This window comes from Leptonotus elevatus, chromosome 2, assembly GCF_054856555.1.
Source record: "Leptonotus elevatus isolate MCC_2025b chromosome 2, RoL_Lele_1.0, whole genome shotgun sequence".
Classification (NCBI taxonomy): Eukaryota; Metazoa; Chordata; class Actinopteri; order Syngnathiformes; family Syngnathidae; genus Leptonotus; species Leptonotus elevatus.
Window position 1 is genome coordinate 19,814,880 of NC_141240.1, and position 12,562 is coordinate 19,827,441.

Here is a 12,562-nt window from a genome sequence, read left to right on the forward strand (position 1 = left end):
GGGCCTGGGGTTCGGGGGTGTCGGCCGCCCTCCGGTGCCCCCATCTCCCCCTTCTGCCCCCGGTGTTCCGTCCTTCCACACGGCGGGGGGTGGGGTGGGCGCGGCTGCCCTCTCCGCTCCGCTGTCCGGCCCCTCTTCGGCGCCGGTGCCTGGGTGCGGGTGGTCCCCGGGGGCTGGGGGTCGGGGGTTGGGGGGCTGCCGGTTGGTCGGGGTGGGGTCGGGGGGGGGGGCGGCTTTGTTGGGGGGGGGGGGGCGGTGGTGGGGGTTGCGGGGTGGGGGGGTGCTGGGGGTGGGGGGTGTCTGGGGGATTGGGGGCATGGGGGCGGCTGGGGCTGGGTTGGGGTGGGTGGCGGGGGGTGGATGGGGGGCGGGGGGTGGTGGGGGGGGGCGGGGGTTGGGGGCCGGTGGGGTGCCTGGTGGGCCTGCAGTGCCCCGTCCTGCTGCGTTGGGCCGGGGGCGCGGGCCGTGTTGGGGCGGGGGGCGCTCCTGCTCCTGGGTTTGCTCTCCGGCCGGTGGCCCTGGTGGGGCCCGGGGGTCGTCCTTTGGCGCTGCCGCGGCCTGGGGGGCCCTGAGGTGTTGCGCTTGCTCTGTTCCGGCGGGGGTCGACGGCTCCCCTCTTTGGTGGAGATTTTCATGCATGCCAGATCCACCACACCAGCATCTACCGAAACTCAGACACAATCTGTTTCCTCCTCAGGTTATTGAATCGGTGGAGGCTGGTGTCTCGGATCTCACGCGGCTTCGTCTGTCCTTCCTTCCTTTTCTCGGTCTCTCCGTTGGTCTCTTGAGGCCTCCCTGACTTTATGTTTTTTGGATTTGTTGGGGTCTGGATGTTTCTTGGGCTGGGGAGGAGTTCTGGTGGGGGGTGTCTGGTCGGTGCTGGATTTCACCTTCCTTGGTTTTCTTCGGTCCCCTCGGGTCTCCTGGTGTTCGATTTAGGTGAACGGTATAAGATTTTTTTTTTTCTAATAGGTTTTCTGGTGAGCTAACAAACACACGCACGCACGCACGCACACACACATACTCACCCACACACACACAAAAAAAAAAAAAAGGTATGTATGTATGTATGTATATATGTATATATGTATGTATATATGTGTATATATATATATATATATATTTAAAAAAAAAAAAAAAAAAAAAAAAAAGAGCAATGATGATGACATTTCCGAATGAACAATACTGAGCTCTAAAAAAAAAAAAAAAAAAAAAAAAAAAAAAAAAAAAAAAAAAAAAATGAAATATAGAAATTGATGCTCAAACAAAATCTCAGACCAAACATTTTGACAATGATTGGGATTGCAAAATACCTGTATTGTGCATTCTGGAATGATTTGGCAATATTTGTCTGTCTTGCCCTGAGTCAAACTTCTATGCTAAAACTCCACCCCTATCGTACACAACAGCACGTGCACACCCCTACACACACACACACACACACACACACACACACACACACACACACACACACACACACACACACACCCCACACACACACACACACACACTCCAGGTGGTGGAGTGGTACCGTCACTTCCCTCTGATGCAGGTTGATGAGGGTTTGTTTCCCCACCTGGGAGGTCATGTTTGTATGTGTATGTGTGTGTGTTTGTGTGAGTGAGTGCCCAAAAAAAACTACACACACACACGCACACACACCTGCTCACTTTTTATTTCATCCATCGCCCACTCTGCATTGACGTGACAAATAAAATGCCACTCAGAACCCTGACACAATTTTCCAAGAGATCCTTTCAACACCCACCACTGACCCATTTTCTCTGTTTCATTCCAGTAAAGGACTATAACTGCGAATTTGTCATCAGTAACCCTGAACATGATCCCCTTGCATTTTGCAATCACGTATCTTTTTTGACATTTTAAATAGGAATTAATAAATGTGAATTTCTGTCTGTGTCCAGAACACATACTGTATATCTGGCTTATGTAATTGAATTTGGACATAGTTTCTGAAACAAACTTTCAAAATTGCATATGACCAAAATAAGTTGAATATTAAAAACAATGTATGTATAAATATAAGATGACCTTAAAATATGTATTTTACAATGATTAATATCTTGTCAAACAGTCCCATAGAAGTGTATTACTTAGTTAATGTTTAATTAACATTACATTTATGCAACTGCTTTGTGCTAATTTTGTGGAACTGACCAAAATAAAGAAGTAAAGTAAGGCTGGTCAAATTAGTGCTTTCTCTGTATTGCCATGACTAATGACTATGACAGTATTCTACTTATTGCAAACCACTACTACACAGCACAGTATCATAAACCTTTTTGAGCTGAAAGAGAATGGATTCATGGTTGGATGGACGTGCTTAATATTGCTTTATTTTACATTTTGACTACGTTGTATCTGTAATGCAGTTCATCCTCTCTATACTGTGCAGCTCCATTGATTGACCTACTTTTTGTAGCCCATCGGATTTGATCAAAAAACTGGTCTTAGCTGGCTGCTAACTGACACAATATGCATGGTGAGCCAAACGTAAGTAATTTTTCGGGGGTTATGTTAAGAATTGCCATTTTAACATATAGCCAAAAAGCAACCTGAGAACAAAATCAGGTACGAGTGGAAATAAGTGCAGCAAAAATGCTAACAGTTGCTAAGTTTTGCATTGTTCCGCCAGCAGGGCCATAATTAACATTATCTTAAAGTAAATTCAGAAATTTGGATAGAGCTAAATTTTGCTCATATGTTTAGGATCATAAACAGATCATTTCCAAGCTTGAGCCTTTTCCATTGAACCTTTTCTATTAGTAGAAAGGTTCATCTTTATCTCAAAGGTACATTAACATTACTCCAAGAATTTATGAGGTGCATCTCTTTATTGTTAGCCAAATTCCAATCTGGCCTTCTTATTCTTGTTGCTAATGACTGGTTTACATATTGTCATATATCCTTGATGTGCAGATTGATAATGAATTATCGATTTCTGCGAGTGATGCACCGAATATTCAGCCACCGAAATAAAATTTAACTCGAAAGAATAGGACCAAAATAGGTTGTGGTAACGCAAGCAAAAAAACTGCTGCAAGCAAGCGTCTGTTTGAATTAAACAGCGAACGCGGGGGTGAGTTTGCACCGGTCGGTCGCAGCAGCTCCCGGGGTCATTACGCACACCGGAGGAGAGGGGCGCCGCTTGGTGCACAAAATTTAAGTGGGTCGAAAAAAGACAGAACTGCCGTGTACTGCAGTAGAGGTGACCCACTCTTTCTCCCGCGGCGCCTTCCCTTTTTTTTTTTTATAAGAGACCCTCGAACGCTTCCAGTTTTTCACTGGCATCCCGGTGGCCGTGCTAAATACTTTAGCTAATGCTAGCGCTATTGCTACTAACAGTTTTAAACACAGAAAACTTACCGCTATCTCCGGGTGGCGATAGACCTGTCTGTTCCCGAAGCCGAGTAGCTGGTGCAAACAAATGTATCTATTTATTTTTAAACGTTGGTGAATATGTGAATGTGCCGATTTTAAGTGCGCCGCACCTTGTCCCGCCGCACGCATCCGTCCCCCACCTGTGCGACTTTTCGACTGATTTCTTTATTATCTGTTTTATCTGTTTGACGTCAAATTGGTTGATAATTGCCGATAATTATCGGTCGCCGATATTATCGTGCATCCCTAATCATAACATCACAACCTCATAACTATAAGACCATCAACATTCAATAACGCCATGTTCTGTCATCATTGTGTTGATTAAAGACATTCAAACCAATCTGTAGTCTTTCTAAACGAAGACTTAGGCCAGACAAGTGTAAACCCAGCCTACTTACAATAAATAATATTCCACACTTGGCCTCATGAGAAATGTGGTTCTTTCAAGGGAAATTAAAGGGAAAACAATACCACTTTTGTCCAAAGATTCTACCATAATCAACAAAAAACCAAATGCTCATTTGTGCTACTTTAATTGATTTCCATAATGATTCAGAGGGTTTGAATCACAATGTTGTTATATTTATGAATGAAATACAACACTTCCATTTTAACTCATTCACTGCCATTGACGGCTATAGACGTAAAAAATTAATTTGAACTATTTCTATTAGTTAAACATTTTTTTCCACTTTTGTTAACGAGAGTATGAAAACCTAGATTTTTTTATTGTACATTTAGAACTGATATAAAATGTGTTTAATCGTGAGTTAACTCGTGAAGTCATGCGATTCAATTACGATTACAAATTTTAATCACCCCAATTTTTAATAATCTTTTCTTTTTTTTATCTCGTCAGGCGATTAATTTTTTCAATTGTAATTAATTGCATGACTTCAATAGTTAACTCATGATTAATCACAAATTTTATATCTGTTCTAAATGTACAGTATTTTTTTCCTAGGTTTTCTTACTCACTTACTTAAAAATGTTAAACTAATAAAAATAATTCAAATGAATTTTTGACGTCTATAGCCGTCAATGGCAGTGAATGAGTTAATAATTATATTTCTCAAACCAAAATATCCTTACTTTTGATACTAACAAATATATAAATCGACAATTCAGTATCAATCTGAACATCAAGGCTACATGACAACATGTAAACCACTCATTAGCAAGAAGAATAAGAAGGTCAGACGGGAATCTGGCAAATAATACAGAGATAATTATAATGTTTTGTACTACTTAATTATAATGTAACATGACACGTGGGCAACAAACCACAAGCCAATCACAAGTATACAATACTTTTGCTCACAGGATGTGTGGATTTAAACAAAACCTGTATTGTGTGTTCTAAATTGTGTGAGCGATCTAGATGTAAATTCCTGGAAATAAAAGATGAATTAATGACGTCTTGCCTCCTATTTCTCGTTGCATAGCAAACCCAAATGTTTTCATTCTATAGCAAAAACAGGAATTGGCATGTATTGCCATGCATAGTACTTGTCGCATAGTTTCATTACTGCATAATAGAATAAAAAATGAAGTGAGGCGGAAGAGGAGACCAGACTGAGTTGCCACTACTTTTTTTTCTCTGTTTTGTTGTTTTCCATCCTTCTGGTACATGATGTGGTGCTATGTTATACAACTTTCTGGCTCCAGGCAAGGAGTGCATTGTTCCTCCCCTCCCACTCCCTCAGCTGCTTGACAAATCAACGCTTGTCAATATTAATCACAAGTTTGATCTCGCCCGAGGCAGCATCAGAAACCTCTCAGCTTGAATGCAATTCATCAGAGTTTAAACTATTAAAGAGCTTCAAATTGCAAATGAAAGGTGAACTTTTTATTATTTTAGAAGAGGTGATGCAACAAATAACTACATTTAAAAAAAACATATCTCCATCATTACTGCTAATCATGTTTTATACCATTCATAATACATACTTCCTGGACATTGTGGAATAATTTTACATTTTGTACAATTATGATTACGGTATTAACAAATGTCCTACATTATTATCCACATTTATTATTCTCAATATTATTAGCACATACATTTTGCACTAACATCTAAATGTTCTGTTTTTAATAATAAATCAATCCATCTATCCATCAATCTATCATCTACCTTTATCTTATAAAGCTACAACTCTTGCACTGATTTCCTTCGATTGAGATTTTGGCTGGTCCTGTTTCAGCATATAGTTCAGTTCCATTTGGTACAAAATTGTCACATAAAAAAAAAGGTGTCCAGGGGGCAACACGTTCATTTACTGAATGATTTTGTTATGATTGCGCTTAGGTTGAGTGCGGTTTATTTATTTTGGACTTGATTGGCCACTGAGAAGTTGATTAAAAGGGATTGGAGAGGAACCATGAAGAAGGTACTTATGGCTGACGGTGTAAACATTTTGTGTTTCGAGGAGGGGATTCCATTTTGTTGTTTACGAGTCATACAGTAGATACACAAATGTGTTGTTTATCTTGCATCCATCCAATTTATGTACCACTTAGGGTCGCAGATTAACTGGGGCGTATCCCAGATGACTTTGGGCGAGAGGCCAGGTACAACCTGGATTGGTCACGGCCAATCGCAGGGCCCATACAGTACAGACCACTGGTTCTTGGAAAACCACTGTCTGTACTTTTAACACCAACAACCACCTTGAAAATGACTTAGTTATCCATTAACTACGTTTCTCTGAAACCCGAATGACCGCCAGAGCGCTCTGTCAATCAAACTTCTCGTGTTCACGCCAGAAGATTTTGTGGGATTGACCCTCGGGCAACATTGGCTCTTCTTATAACCAGAACCAAACAAAGTGAAGCTTTGGCGCAAAACAGGGTTCAGTGTCTTGCTCAAGTACGAACCCACAACCTCACGGATGAGAGACGACCACACTACCAAGAGCACACCGACTTTCCTTCCCTGCTTCCCTCCATTTTGATCGTCGACTGCAAAATGATAGCAGCAAAATCCCCACATAAAAGAGGAGAGCTGAGATTTGAACCCCACACCTCATAATTGTGAGTCAGATGTGCCAAATCCACTGTGCTGCTTCATGTTCATCTCGTCTGTTTCATTTGAAGCTGTGCATCCTTCAAAGTCCTGATCTAATTATACAGAATAAATGCATTAAATCCAGGAAGGCAGCGCTTAATGTCTGGCTCTTGTCGATGTTTATTATCTCTAATAAAACAACACATGGCAGGTGCTACCCTTCTGAAACTGGGATGAATGCACAGAGAAGAAAACACGGGGTGATATATAATACCACAGTCCACAAAGAGGCCAGAAAAGAATAATGAGGGGTGGTAAATATCACAGGAGGGCGGGATTTTAAAAATAAAACAGCCATGAATATGATTTCAAAGTCCCTGCTTACATTTCTATTTTGAGATCTCTAATTTCGAAATGCATATATTACGAATAAAACCTCACCGGAGAGAGATTAAACTGCAGAAGCCAAAAAAAAAACACTGACACTTACATAACTCAGTCGTGTCAGTATTAACAGCAGGCAGCTGGCCAGCCATGACCCCGTTCCCTCCCCGCACCACCTCACTTTCACACATATCCTGTGTTAGCGATTATTCTAACATGGGGATGAGAGTAAGATCCGTGCTTACGGGGCCTCTGCACCACCGAGGGGGTGGGGGGGATTGCAATTCACTTTTGTGCCGCACACATTGCATAATATGGATCTATCTATCTGCACGATTCAGACATGCTCTCGCCAAGTGTCTTGTGTCATTGCACTTCACAAATATGACCTGGTTCCTCATTAAGACTGCATCTGACAACTGACTGCATTTACATGCAGTCAGTAACCTTTCAAAACTCTATTAGTTGCAATATTCAGGTTTTAAAAGGCCACGTAAAAACCCAAATATGCTCTCATTTGGGTTTTACACCTTTCATAACCCGAAAATCTTGTTCATACAAACACATTTGAAATACCTTGATTTAAAAGGGGCATTGTTTTGTTTTCTGTGCATGCTCTATTTGAACGGTATTTTGGTCTTTTGAGTACAGGAACTACTTGTATGCGTAGCGCTGTCCTAGCATTTCCAATTTCGATTGGGATATTCCAATTGATCACAATGACCATGTAAACGGGAGTAACTCTGTCCGCTCACGTTATGTTAACGAGTTATTCCGAATGTTTCAAAAACCGAAAATCTGACCTTAATCCGAATTTTGATTACATAAAAACGTAGTCACTGAGCGGAAGAAGGTTTGCAAGTGTTTACGCGCGTAGCAAATGCTGGTTTTTCGTCAGGGTTCGTTAAAGGTTGTCAAGGGTTGAAAAATGTTGCAAAGGTGTTCCCAAACAGTTTTGACTAGTGGCAAACAAAACAGAAGAACAGACACTTCAGGATATGTGCCGATGTTTCCTGAGTTTTTCCCAGAAAAGTCTTGCATTGGAAAATACTTATTGTCTTCAGGGTGTTTCTTTTATGTGCTGCATTCCGTTCACTTCACAGTTTATGGAGTCAAATTACTCAAGTGGAGTCAGCTTTCCACACACACGCAAAGATTTTTGGTCAGAAACTGCGTATTCAATCTTCACATCATTGTGTCATTTGTGAGCATATACAAAATATTTTTCATTTACTTGAAAAAGTTGCAAATGCTTTATTTAGCACATCTATACAAATGATTTTGTACAATTATCAGCTGTCGCTTACACAATCGCATGCTGACGTCATATTGATCAAAATGTATTATAATGGGTCTCTGTTGAATTGTCTCACCTCCCACTATATATTGGCAAAAGAAACGTCAGCGGGTGTGTGGAAAGACTTTTACCTTTTTTTTTCTTTTCTTTGTGCTGTGCAGTACTGTCTTTTCGTTTATATATCGCAATGAGGTCCGTCAGCGCACCAGAGCATCCTTCCAGACTACACTTATATTGACAACATGACTAAGCAATTAAACGTTCTTATCCCGACACAAGACTTGTCATTCGGATGTTCTCTGACACAGATATTTACTGCCGTGTTCGGACGATCACTGATGTTTTGCTATTTGTCTAAATTGGTTTGATAAATGCTCTTACTGTTTGGCAAATCCCCTCTTTTTTAGTGGGATTTACTCTAATTATCATTTTATTTTCATTATTTTGACTCTTATATAAATAGCTATAAAGTATATATTTAGAATACTGTATGAATAGATGATATTATTAGCAGGTTTACGGTGTTGTAATAAGCCCACACAAACACACAACAAGGCCACAGTGTCAACACTTTCAGGTTGAACAGGTTAGCAAGGAATTACATTCCACTTTTTCTTTTGCTTTCAACTACTTTCTTACCTGTAAGACACCTGCTTCCTGAACGTAAGCTGCACAAATTCAGCTTCCATCTGCGAGGCTGATTGCTTGCATTCCTTTTCCAACTCTTCCTCCACGCCTGCAATCTAAAACAATAAATACGTTGTTTTCAAATTCCTGCTTTAATTATCTTGGGCTTTTAAGTGTTTAAGGTATTTCACTTCATTAGGTATACCTGCACAATTTATCCATCCGCTGAACTGCACCCAACTAAAAGCTGTTTCTTGTACTCAAATGTTGACCCTCTCACACAGCTATAAGGGAAACTGAGATTCTACAAGCATCATTCTCTAATTAGTGATTTTCGGTTAAGAACAATTTTTGATTCAAAATGATTTGTTTGACAATGATTTTTGCTTCAATTTACAGATGTTCAAGGAATCGTAATGATCTACTCCAGTCTGACTCGCTAATGCTAACTAGTGCCCTACTCACAGCAATTTTATCACTCAAAAGAATGGCTCCACGCTGCAAAAAAATTTTTTTTATTGGAATAAATTGATTGGGACTTTTTCCTTCTACTGTCTAATGTGGCTACAACTTAACAGTGTATTAGACCGTGTGGAACCACACTGCCAGTGTGCCAGTGGCCAAACCGGGTACAACATGAACAGCGCTCCAAATAAAGGCACACACAGACAAAGGCAAGAGAGTATAAAATAATTTAAATAAAATCAATTTTGGGACATTTAAAATCGATTCTGAATCGTACTAAATGAGAATCGTGATTTTTATGAGAATCAATTTTTTGGGCACACCCCTAACGACTAGGGACTTGATCGTACTTTAAAAAAATAATATAAATAAATCACATTTAGGATTTTACTGTTTATTTTATTCAATACTCAATTTTTGTTTATTTTAACACTTAAGTTATGTTATTATTGAACTTATTGAACTTCATTATATTATTTGTTGCACATCATTGCTGTTCTTATGCAATAAATGTTGCTGTTATAGTTTTTTCAAATCAAAATAACATGCTTACATTAAATGCATACTGCTTATTGTTGTTACTTTTAGTAAGCCTGGCCATAGCTGAATGATATTCAATAATATCCCACTTCGTGCTTTACCACTTGAAATCCGCTCTTGTAGTGTAAAACAGCTGCAACAAGTTTATAGTAGATCAGTTAAGTACTTATGATAGGATGACGTATTGATGGCAGAAAGAGAGCTCCAAAATCAAACTTTGGGTGATTATTATAGTGTCATAGACCACAATGCAAAACAAGAAAATAAACATTTGATTGGTATGGTATGACAATGTAGCTACTCAAAGAGTGCTTGCATTGATACATGAGGGGAAAACACACACACACAAACGGGACCATAAAAAAAGAGATAAACAAACGCTCATACACACACAGACTCACCCGGCGGCAGCTCCCACATTCCTCGTCGCCGAACACGTCCTCGTTTGCGGACTCGTCTTCCAGTTCGGGCCGCTCCACCACAGGAGGCACGGCGGACCCGGAGTTCCTCAGTGAGCCCCTCAACATTTCCAAGCCAAGGGTGCCGCTTGTTCGCTCCTCCGCGGAGACGCGAGAGAGCCACGCTTGTCTCTCAACCGCTTCCTGTTTTTCTTTTTGACCGCTTTTGTTTGACTTTATAACGTGTTGTTTTTGTAATAAAACGGTTTCTTCTCGTCGTGCGCCAGTGGCTGTGCCATGATCGATGTGTCAAGCTACGGACACGCGTTCAATGAAGCACACAGTACAGTACACTGATGTTTACTCGTCTACTTCTATTCTACTATGACGTCACGCGTAATGTTGCAGGAAATAGTCTCGCTCAGTCGCTCTTCTACACATCTCTTTCTCTCCCTCTCTCTCGCCCTCTTTTTTCGCAATTAAACATTTCTCTCCCTCTCTCTCGCTCTTTTTTTCTCAATTAAACAAAGTGCAGTGACTTACTAGTAACGTTTTCCCCATAACAGTTATCACCTTTGGCCTGCAAATAAACCATTACGTTTAAAATGTATCATTATATATTATTATATATTTTTATTAAGTTTAAATACCGAATGTGACGCATTGTAGCACTTTGAGCAGCTAAGATGAGTACACCCTTTGTCTTCAATAGTAACTCAATTCAGTGCACTAGTTTAAACTACTATATGTGCTGCACCAAATATAAAAAAATATTTTTCATTTCATTAAATAATATGCAATCTAAGCCAAAGAAAATGTCACCAAACAACTTGAGTCATGATGTTTAGTTTTGTCTCTAAGAACCTTGCAATAGTTTATTCGTGAATTCTGAGAGGTAACTTGTCACTGGGTGGAAAACAATTTTCCTGTCATTTAATATTTGTCCAGGAGAGGGCGGCAGAACTCGCCTCAGCCAAAATGACAACTCAAACATTGCCCCTTCATGTTATTCATATTTCAAATTTCTTCACCAAAACAGAAGCAACACATAATAATGTAAGTTATATACATAAAAAGACAAACATCTGTGGGTTACAGTTTGTGCAGGGGTTCGCTTAACTGCCTTAAACTGGCCCAAACTCGTTAGCCCATTCCCAGTGATTGTTGTTCAGGGTCCCAATTTAGAAAAAACAGAAAATGGTAAGGAAAATGGATCAATGGCCTTATAACCATTTTGCAGTAAGCAGGAAAGGAATGATGATCTGATAACTATTTGTCTGTTTTGTTGAGTTCAGTTCAAATTGGTGTCATCTTTTTCTTTACAGGCCAACTGACAGGTTTTTTATTACGTGATCCGTAGTTCGCCATATTAGAGGTAGAAATCGGGAGGATAATCTATAGGCTTGAAATGGAAAAACTTGTAGACCGGCCCATGTTCGTTATTTCTGTTTTAGCCTAATGAGTTGTAAAAATAAAATTCCAATCTCCTCAGATGTGCTATGATGATGGCTAAAAAGCTGACAGAGGATAGATAAACTTTGGATGTAGTAGTGGTAAAGAAACAACGTAATGACAAAGTGTCTTAAGCAACTACCATCCCTGCACAATCATCTCCAACATTACAAATATCTCTCACACACACGTACACTACTGATACTGCAGACAATACACACACCGTTGTTGGTTATTCTTTGATTTCGTTTTTTTTCATTTGTAATCATTTCATTTGTATTCACGAAAGCGGTCTCCCCTGTTAATTTGTCATGGCTTATGAGCCGGGTCATGACAATCTGTTGCCTATCTTTAGCCGAGTATTGTGGGAGTCAACTAACATTCTGGTGCATAAGGTATATATTTTAGAAATACATGCAAGACTAAGAGTAAGAAACTGAAATGTAAACATTGAAAATGGGAAGATGTACTTGATGTACAGTACATAAGATACGTTTTGTTTTTTTCAAGCTTTGTAATTATGTTTTGGGGTTTTTTTGGGGGGGGGGGTTGCCTATAAACTACAATAGGGCTGTTAAACATGACACAAAGTGCACCTTGTTGTTTTGTCACTTAAGGCTTATAAACAATGCAATTGCGAGCTTTAAGGTGTGCAGTTTAGGTATGCCCTTTCAGCACTCTAATCTCTACCATTCAAAATCACAGCGACTGCTACTTTCTTTGGCAGCCAACATTTTTAAACTTGATTCATTGCGATTTCAATGCAATGTACGCTTCGCTTGCTTTGAAATTGCATTATTAACCTGCAAATAGTGCAAATAATGTAGTGGTGTGTTTTATGTGAAATAAAAACATTTACTGTTCACAATTTCTGTTGATTTATTAAAATGTTGACAAACACTGGTGGGGTTGGGGGGGTTCAGTTATTTTCTTCTTGGAGCCCCAACAGACCCTAGAATCGCCTCTAGTTGCAGCCAAACACCATGC

The 12,562-nt window shown here is 40.0% G+C and overlaps 1 long non-coding RNA gene across 1 annotated transcript; it reads right to left on the bottom strand.

Moving 5' to 3' along the window:
- Positions 1–530: 530 nt before the first annotated feature.
- On the bottom strand, positions 531–10,487 carry LOC147178727 (uncharacterized). The gene is made up of 3 exons (XR_015094008.1): positions 10,127–10,487; positions 8,733–8,836; positions 531–923 (listed from the first exon to the last, which is right to left on the bottom strand). It is a non-coding gene; the product is annotated as an uncharacterized LOC147178727 (long non-coding RNA).
- Positions 10,488–12,562: the final 2,075 nt, after the last annotated feature.